Raw genomic sequence first — 9,681 nt, 5'->3', positions numbered from 1 at the left:
TAATAATAATAATAATAATAATAATAATAATAATAATAATAATAATAATAATTATTATTATTATTATTTGTATACCGCCCTCTGGCAAACCAATCCGGGCGGTTAACAACAGTAAAATATAAAATATGACAATTAAAAACACTTTATCCCTCCCCCCCTTAAGACAATATTAAACAGTATAACATATTAAAAACACAATGTCAATGCATAAAAACAACAATTAAAAACTAAAAACCCTGATATCCCTGTGTTGATCCTCGACCATCACTAAGATGGGGCCACGGGAGGAATGAGGGAATCAGGAACCTGGGCCGGGATGGTTAATCTGGAAAGGCCTGCCGGAAGAGATCCGTCTTGACCGCTTTTTTAAAGCTGTCTAATGATGTTATCTGACGGATCTCATCCGGCAGGTTGTTCCAGAGTTTGGGGGCGACAGCAGAGAACGCCCTCTGGGAGGTCGCCGCAAGCCTAGATTTTAGAGGCTGTAGTAAGTTCCTCCCAGAGGACCGGAGAGCGCGGGGAGGATTGGTCTTTGGTCTTCAAGATGTTTTAGATTTTCAATCCCTCAGAACACTCAGTGGGCAGGGATTAGGCTAATGAAATCCAGACGCATTTTGAGGAGCAAAAGTTGACAAACACCGGAGGAGACCAAGCATGCAAGCAAAAGGTCAAGCTGCAAAGGCAGGAGTCACAGTAAGGAAAAATGGTGATCAGAATTTAGTCTAGTGGGGTTCAGAAAACAAAAATAATGACTGCAGATAATTTATGTAACTTTCAAGTAAATAATGAAGACACTGAAATAGTTAAAGATTTTCTTTACATTAGCGCAGTCATTAATCAGAAGGGAGGGAGCAGTCAAGAAATCAGAAGAAGACTAGGACTTGGAAGGGCAACTATGAAGGAACTAGCAAGATCCCAAAGTGTAAACATTTACATTTGGCCATGTATCCATGGATTCTTTATCCATCAATTGAATCATGCATAGTTTGAAAATATTAAAAAAAGATATACATACCAAAAAGCAAACCTGGATTTTTCCATCTTATATAAGATTTTGCCATTTTACTATGCCACTGTATTTAATAGAACTTGACCATCCACAGATTTTTGTATCCATGGGTGTCTTGGAACCAAACCCCAGCAGATACCAAAGCCCACTATATCTTTGAATATTAAAGTTAGGATTGACCATACCATCGGTGTGAAAGCTGGACAGTGAGGAGAACTGATGGGAAGAGAATAAACTCATTTGAAATGTGGTACTAGAGAAGAGTTCTGTAGGTACCATGGATTGCTAAAAAGACAGATGAATAGGTCTTACACAAATCAAGGCTGAACTCTCCCTAGAGGCCAAGATGACTAAACCTAGACCATTGTACTTTGGACTAGATTTGAGATAGATAGACTCAGCCATGAAAGCTACAGCCCTGAGTCTGCAACACTAGAATAGAGATGTTGAAGAGGTCTTTCATTAATAGGGTTGCCATAAGTCAAAGTCAACTTTACTACAATTAACAACAACAACAAGGGCTTGGATTACTCAGTGTAGAGATCAGATCCCATTGCTGGCAGTTTATAGAGTCAGACTGGAGTTTTCTTTGTACTCTTGGCTATCTGTCCAAGTGTTGAGTTAGCTTGGGGGGGGGGGGAGGGGGCTTTGTAATGCTGTCAGTGTGGTACTTGTGTGAATAACCCAGTTTGGCATGCAATTCTTTTTGCAGATTAGATGATGCAGGAGCTTGGCCTCCATGCATTACAACTTAAAACTCTTTGTGTTTATCATTCTCTTTAATTGCAAAGTTGGGTAATGATTGCCTATTGAAATGGAGCTAAAATGAGGGCACTGACAAACAAGTGGGAAATACTGGGAACACCCTGAGGTTTGGAGAAGTACCCCAAAATTCTCTTTTACAAAGCTAACCCGACCTCACCTCATTTAGGCCAGTGAGGAATCAGCTGCCTAGTAACTATAGTAACTAAGTTGAGTATTAGTCAGTAAATCTAGGAGAAAAGAGTAGAATCCCTTGCCATAAGAAGACAGGCAGGGTGGCTGGTGCCCTGAGTGTCAGCAGGGCTATTGGGAGGTGAAAATAATTTTCAGTGCTTCATTGCCTGTTTCACTTGCTTGTATTTATTCCAGAAAAAAGTCTCAGATCCCTAGCAATATGCAGAAAAATATGTGTCAATTGCAGAATCTCTAGCAAAATCAGAAAAAACATCTCAGATCTCTAGTAATGAGGAAAATGGCTGTTTTGCAGTCAGTGTCTATAAAGGCACACAATCATGGGTCTGCCTCCAGTGGCAATTTTGACCTTTTACAGCAGAAATGAAAGAAGCAATGCCTAGGGAGATGCTCTGCTAGGATGTGGTTTATCCATGGCTAAACCATGGCTAGCATCCTGTTATTGATATACCCAACCATAAGTCCACCTTACACCTGTGTGTGCCTTCTTTGGTCATGCAGAAGTCGGTATTGTCTTCCACCATCCACAGTGATCAAAGCCCCACTCCAACTCAATGTTAGGCCTCAGCAGCCCACCTCCCTTGGCCATTCCAAGCCTGGTGCATGGGGGGCTGATTAGAGGAGCATCTGGCTATGTCTCCATAGTCAGACACAGACTTAGGATATCTTCTATCACAATCCTCTGGGCTTCTCCATAGGTCTGAGTGGATGATATGATCATTCTGCTCCTTGCTTTAGGTGTATAATCAGATGCTTCTTCCATACTCTCCACCTGCCCACCAGCCACTGAATGGCTGTGGGGGAGCTGTAGTGGCTCAGTGGTGATTTTGGTGTGTGTGTGTGTCATACTTTCACATGTTGGCCTCCATTATATTAAAAAGCAAAACAGGGCTGGCAGCTAGGGCATTCTGTGAATGGTAATCCACAGATGTAACTGTTTCAAATTTTGCCAATAATAAACTGCTCAGGTTTCTTTAGTTAACAAACCAATGTTTGTCCTCTGCTGGAAGCTAAAATAATGCCTTTGAGACACTATTATAACACTGCCTGCCTTGGCAAAGCATTTGTGGAGGAGAAGGCAGTCAGAGAGGGGTGGAGGAGGAGGCAGAGATTTGCAAAGTTTGAGAAATTATAAAAGATGATTTTGTTAAGGAGCCTGTTTGCTGCTGCTGCTGTTTATTGAGCATAGCTGTATAGTTGCCAAAGCTGACTTTAAGTCAGGCTTTGTGCAGAATCCTTGCTTGCCTTCAAAGATATTAGACATGCAGATGGAAGACTGGAGGACATGTGTTGTGGGACAGCTTCCAGGCATGCCATTTTCCTGAATTCTGTGTGACTATATGAGTTGAAGTGATCATTTAGAAGATCATTTTTCAGGGTAAATTGGAGCCAGATCCTTGATCTTTCTTTACCAGCTGGGCAACTTCAGAACGTCTTTGGGCTGCATCACCCTAATCTGGACCCTGGAGGTGCACCTTTCCAGCACCTCCACAATCCACTGAAAATTCTATATTTTTACTGGAAGAAGTCTGTTGCATCCTCTAGAGAATGAGGATTTTGTGGGGGTTTTTAAATACTGAACTTATTTTTGTCCAGGAGAGGTCTTTTTTCACAAATGAATAATAATAATAATCATCATCATCATCATCATCATCATCATCATCAGAAGTCACTTTTAGTTTTTCAAGAAGCCCCTAATTCCAAAAACATTTTGGGAATCTCAGAGGAGGGTGACCAAAATGATAAAAGGTCTAGAAATCAAGTCCTATGAGGAGTGGTTTAGGGACCTTGATGTGTTGCAAAATCTTGAAATAAAAATTGAAAGAATGTCATGTAAAAGATGAGGTGAGCTTGTTTTCTGCTGCTCCAGGCATTAGGACATGAACCAAAACATTGCAATTGCAAGAAAAAAGATTTCACCTAAACAACGGGAAGAATTTCCAGATGGCAAGATGTGCAAAAGTGCTAGACTTAGAGAGTGGTGGACTCCCCTTCATTGGAGGTGTAAAACAGAGGTTAGGTGGCCATCTTCCAATAATGTCATAGCTGTGTATTCCCATATGGCAGGCATTTGGATTAGATGGCCTTTGTGGTCTCTTCCAAATCCATGCTTCTATGCTTTCATGTCACAAATACTCAGGTAGGTGGAAAAAATTACATTTTCCCTTACCTGCGTGGGAGCTGTATCAAAAAGAACAAAGGGGTGGTGGTGGTTCTTTTTCTGGTTAGTCATGAAATTGCAATGCCAACAGAAGTCCTGTGTAGCAGGCATGTCTTAATGTTTTGTAGGTGGGGTGAACTTGCTTTTATGTATAGATGTGTGCTTTCAGAAAACAGAATCTTACGCAGTTCACTAAAAGCTCTCATTATGACAATCAAGCCGGTCACATTGCTTTTTGTTTTGATTAATGAACATCGTCAGGCTTTGCTTATACTATACTCAGGGTGTTTAAAAGTAAAATCTTTCTCAGTCTTTATATAGTTCAAGTGTTGGTATGTCACTGGAGGCTCAAACTGCTGAGGTTTTGGAATGAATATTTGATTTTAAAAATCTAAAGTTACAAAGCAGTTTTTGTTGATTTGCCACTCTCCCCTCCCCGCTAAGTTTTACAGAAACTTTTAGATGTATGAGCATCTCTTTGGAAGTAGCCAGATAGTAGAAGCTGCATTTTAAAGTTTAGTTTTGGTTATGACATCACATATAATTAGGATTACAGGTTGAGTCTCTTTATCCATAATGCTTGGGACCAGAAATGTTATAGATTTTGGAGATATATATATATATATATATATATATAGATAGATAGATAGATATATATGGGGGGGATTTGGAATACTTATGTTTGCATATATGTACATAATGAGGTATTTTGCTGATGGAATGCAAGTCTAAACACAAAATTCATATGTGTTTCATAAATATATCTTATACACATAGCCTGAAGGTAATTTTATACAATACTTTAAATTTTTTTTTTTTTGGCATGAAACAAAGTTTGTGTACACTGAACCATCAGAAAGCAAACCTGTCAATATCTCAACCATCTTTGAAAAAAGCTTTCGTTTTCGGAGTATTTCAGATTTCAGAATTCTGGATAAGGGATACTCAACCTGTATAAAGAACTTCTAGGTTATATGCCTTTTCTCTGAGGCCTTGCAGGAAATGCAATGTCAACTCAGTGGAATACCATACTAGAGCCCTTTTTGCATGGGCCAGAATACTCCAAGGGCAACCAAGAGTATCCTGGCTTCACAGTTGCACGAATTTCCCATTACCTCCTTTCCAATGCTGTGGTGGCTATCTGCTAAGGTGTCCTGCTGAGCCATTCGAAGTGTCTGCTGGTGGCTTGCTTCTGAGGTCAGGATGAGTGATTCACAGTGGCAGTGGATGCACCAGATGGCTGGTTGTGGGAACAGATGGCTCTGGATCTTTCTGGCAGATCCAGAATAATAAGTATATTTTTAAAATATGGTTTAAGGCTGTTATACTCTGAGTCTTGTGTGGAATGTGCTGGACATTGTCCAGACTGCTTGCACCAGAACTGGAGCCTGGGATGTGCTTCAACCAAACAGAATGATGCCAGAATGGGGGAGGGGGGAAACTTGCTTTTTGGTCCATGCAGACAAGGCCTCAGAGAGACCAGAGAAGGCATGGGCTAAATCAGAACTTTGGAAAGGGCTGAAAGACTGTGCTTCCCCATAAGAACATGTCCAAGTTTTAAGATCTTAAGGTGAGGGCTTTCTGTCAGTTCCACTGCCGTCATGGGCATGAGGGCATGGAAGAAATTCTTCTCAGTGATTGCTCCAGGGCTGTGGAACTCCCACCCAAGGGGAAGTTCAGTTGGCTTTCTGTTCACCAGTAGGCAAATACCTTTTTGTTTAATTTAGACAGACCTTTGATTATTAAATCATGTGCCAGAAGCATAGCTCCCATACAGTACACTGTGCTTTTATCTTTTAAAATACATTTTAAATGTACTTTAAATTGTTTTAACTATATGCTTTTAAATAGATTTGTGTGTTTAATCATTTTTAAACTTGTGAAAACAATCAAGCTAAAATTTATTTGGAATTGCTGTAAGCCACTTTGGAAGTGAGCCACCACAACTCCCAGACTCCCTGGGTGAATATAAGCTGGCCTGAGAGGATTGGTTGAAAAAAAGTAAACTTTCTAAACTCTGGGGATAGACCTCCTACACCTTTAACAGTTGGGCAGGAGAGAGGGTCTTGCCATGCTTTATGGGCATAGGAGAGGTTTGCCCCCCCCCCCCATAAACAGTCCAAAAATGGAGGGTTGTGGGGCTGTGATTCTTTCCATTTTGGGGGCTGCGATAGGAGAGAGGGCATGTGCGGGCAGCAGGAGACACTGGAAAATTTTGTGGACCAATGCAGCACCCCTGATTTACAGCAAGGCTGGGCCACTTGTGGCCCTTCCAATGTTCTTTGCCTACAGTTCCCACCAGCCCTATCCAGCATAGGCAATGGACACCAATGCTGAGAATTGCAGTCCAGCAGTGTCTGGAAGAATTCATATTGACTGTCACCTGATCTATAGTATTTCTCTGAAGTGTGTCAACTGACCCAGAATGTCACACAATTCTGTGGGGCAGAAAGCATATTGTAAAGGGCATTGGCCAGGACAGTAACTTACAAATGCTTACACTTCCATTTGGCAGTGAACTGGCTAGGATCCAGGCTCCTTCTGAATCTATGACCATAGATGGAAGTGTTGATCAGAGAAACAGGTTCTCAGTTCTCCCACAGATCATGTCAGAAAGAATTGGCTGATCAGACCAAGGCATGTGTATCATCACTGTATGGGGACTGTGTATCCAAGCACAAAGCTATGTGACCCTTTTGTGTGGAAATATAATCATGGAGAACTGGAGACAATACAGTGTTTGCTTGACACTTTTTTTGCCTTATAAAGTACATCTTGAAAATGTCTGCTATGACATTGAATAGTTTTTCCTGGGACTGTTTCCATTGTTACTTACCTTCTGTTTTGGCGAGACATTGGCAAACTGTTGCAAGTCAATACCCTCTCCTCTCTTCAGTTCTGTGTTTAAGCCTTGATGCGTCAAAAGTTTTTGATGGTCACAGCTGAGAATCCATGGACAAGAAATAAATCTATTATCAGGCTGTGCTTCTGACAGCTATGTTTTCTTTTTGAAACTGGCTGAACTGATATGAGGGCAGATCATAGAATGTTCCTTAATGTTCAAACTACTCAGGAAACAAAGCTTTCAAAACACTTAAACAGAATTCGAGAAAGCTCTATTTTCAGATTACAACTGTCAGAATTTGGATACTACTCATGCTGGGTTGTAATTAGAAATAAAAACTTTCTTTAGCATTGTACTTCCAGTTAAGATTCTGTGACAAAAGGGACTTAAAGTCTCACAAATTCCATAGGGTAGAAGTAGCTTTCTGGGTTTATTCTCTGGAGTGAGTCAAGATCCTAAGTGACAGGGAAGGTAGGCAGAACAGTATTTGGCAATTGCTGGTTTTCCAGGGGGGGCTGGAAACAACTCACAGAAGTCCCAGCCAACATAGTCAGAGGTCAGGGACTGGGGTCAGGGGTTGAAGTCCAGAATATTTGAAGGACCAATATTAAAGAACCACTGGACTAGACGAAGAATGCAGTTTGTTAATGGGGTCCCAGAGTACATGTGATTTGGAGCAGGGATGAAGATCACTCTTAGATTTCAGTCATCCTACCTTTGATTTGGCTGCAGGGTGCTGTCCCGATTTAAACAATCTAGCTGAACTTTTTGTTTACTTTAACATTTAAAAAAATTCAAGTCCTTGATTCCATTGGTGATTAGCATATTGTTGGAAGAAGTTATAGTGTTCCTAGAATTCAAAGCTTACAAAGTACAGCTATAGAGAATTTTGGAGGCAATTCTATTCATGTAGATTTACTCTGAAAAATAAAACTTGCTCTTCCCAATTTGAATCCCACCCCGCCATGATCTAACTCTCTTATGGACAATGTGTATCTTTGCTCACTGTTGTTATTCACTACTGTAGTCATCCTCTATTTCAGAGGTTGGAATGCCATGGTTCCAGGACCATTTTCATGGTCCCTGGATTCTACTACCACAATGCCCACCTGGCAAGCTTTAAGGAGCTGATGTTCTCTGAGAGATCCCCTTCAGTTTGGGAAAAAAACTTTCAACCACTTCAGTTTGGGAGGAAAAAAGCAGGAACATATATATTTTAAAAGAAGGTGGCACCCTGCAGTGGGTCCCCATGGGGGTAACATTGCTCCTCAGAGTTTGCCCACCTCAGCTCTGTTTGAGGGCAACCTCAGTTTGAAATATTATCCACAGCACATATCAATTTTAAAGATTATGTGTGGCTCTAGACTAACTGTGAAGGTTTTGTCTGCTTCCTACTCTGTTTTAAATTCCCACCCAGGGAGTAAGATAGAAGCAGAGGAAACCCAGTGCCAACATGGAAAGGTTCTCACTCCACTCCTGCTGAGCTGGATGGGATCCCATGAGACCCTTCCCATGTTGGCATTGAGTTCCTCTGCTTCTGTCTTACTCCCTGGGAGGGAATTTAAGATAGGGTAGAAAGCAGAGAAAACCTTCCTGTTGGTGACAGTGGATTTTGGACCTGGGAGGTATATACGGCTTGAATACAGACGAGGAAAAGTGTGTGGTCTCTCTTCTTTTTCTCTCCCTTTCTCTGCTCAGGGGCAGGACAGGGGAGAGTGTGTGTGTACTTGCAGTGTGTGCTTGTTGTGTTGCTTCACTGTCAGTGGCTCAGAAGGAAAATTTTCTCTGAGCTGGCAAGATAATGGGGGGGGAGGTCTGCCCCCCTTGGAACCTCTTTTAAGCTAGCAGTGGTTTTCCTCTTTCTCTTTCTGGAAGCAGAGAAAACCTTCACACTTACACAGTTGTAGCAGTTTGATACCATTTAACTGTGGAAGTGGAATTGTGGGATTTGTAGTTTGGTGAAAGTCTGAGGCAGGTTACAGACCGCCGAAAAGCGGCGGTCTGCTGCCGCCGCCGGTTGCAACGTCCAGGAACCGCAGCAGCCAAATGGCATGGTTCCCGGACACTGCAAAGGAGCGCGAAAATCGTGCTCCTTCCTGGGCCCCGGATGTGACGCTATGAGGCACTAGTCACGCACTCGCGGCATCATATCTGAGGCATGACCTGTGGACGCAGAGCATCTGCTACGTAAAGATGGTGGCCCCCATGTGGACGGGTGGCACCATCTCTTACACGCTCCGCGCATATTAGCATTGGGGGCTGTGAGGAAGAGACGGCTCTTCCTAACCCTAGTACGTGCTGAGCATGTACTTTTATGCCTGTCTGTAACGGGCCTGAGAGTTCTGTTGTTCTGGGGAGTGGACTAAAGCAGTGGTTTTCAACTACTGGTTCTCCAGATGTTTCTCAACTTCAACTCTCAGAAGCCCCAGTAAGCATAGACAATGGTAAGTTATTTTGAAAGTTGAAGTCCAAAACATCGGAAGGGCCAAACCAATGGACCAGTCCATTTTCTCAGAGAGCTGCAAGTATCTCTGAACCAAAGCACAGTTGTCCCTCCTAACTCATGGATTTGGGATCCTCACCCTCAAATATCTGCGTAGAGGTGACCTCTGCTATTCCCAATGGCACGTGCACCCAGCGCATGCATGGGACATGCTCCATTCAAGCCTATGAGGCTTGAATATGAGCAAGCCTCTGTTTTTATTGGGGGTG

General features: G+C 42.2%; 1 protein-coding gene across 3 annotated transcripts in view; it reads left to right on the top strand.

Moving 5' to 3' along the window:
* CCDC85A (coiled-coil domain containing 85A) overlaps window positions 1–9,681 on the top strand; it is a 212,619-nt gene that overhangs the window by 146,854 nt on the left and 56,084 nt on the right. The gene's annotated exons all lie outside the window — the stretch shown is intronic.

The sequence above is a fragment of the Sceloporus undulatus genome, chromosome 1 (genome assembly GCF_019175285.1).
Source record: "Sceloporus undulatus isolate JIND9_A2432 ecotype Alabama chromosome 1, SceUnd_v1.1, whole genome shotgun sequence".
Taxonomy (NCBI): Eukaryota; Metazoa; Chordata; class Lepidosauria; order Squamata; family Phrynosomatidae; genus Sceloporus; species Sceloporus undulatus.
This window is presented reverse-complemented; position numbering and strand designations above follow the sequence as displayed.